This window comes from Rhea americana, unplaced genomic scaffold, assembly GCF_003343005.1.
Source record: "Rhea americana isolate MKP2758 unplaced genomic scaffold, rheAme1 scaffold_204, whole genome shotgun sequence".
NCBI classification, from domain to species: Eukaryota; Metazoa; Chordata; class Aves; order Rheiformes; family Rheidae; genus Rhea; species Rhea americana.
In genome coordinates, this window is record NW_028186195.1 from 199,490 (window position 1) to 199,767 (window position 278).

Sequence of the window (278 nt, forward strand, 5' to 3'; positions counted from 1 at the left end):
GCCCCTCGGGGCGGCCCTCTCCCCCGCGGCCCCTCGGGGCGCCCGGCCTCCCGCGGCCCCTCGGGCCTGGCCGCGGCCCCTCAGGGCGGCCCTCTCCCCCGCAGCCCCCCGTGCGGCGGGGCAGCGCCCCAGGCGCAGGCGCGAGGCCTGCCGGTGGGGCCGTCCCCTCCACCCACCGGGCGCCCGAGTTCCTGTTCAGCYGGGTGTGTCTGCACGGCCCCGGGGCGGGGGGGAGCCGCAGCCGGGGGACTCTGGGCACGGAAATACGGGGAGCCCTT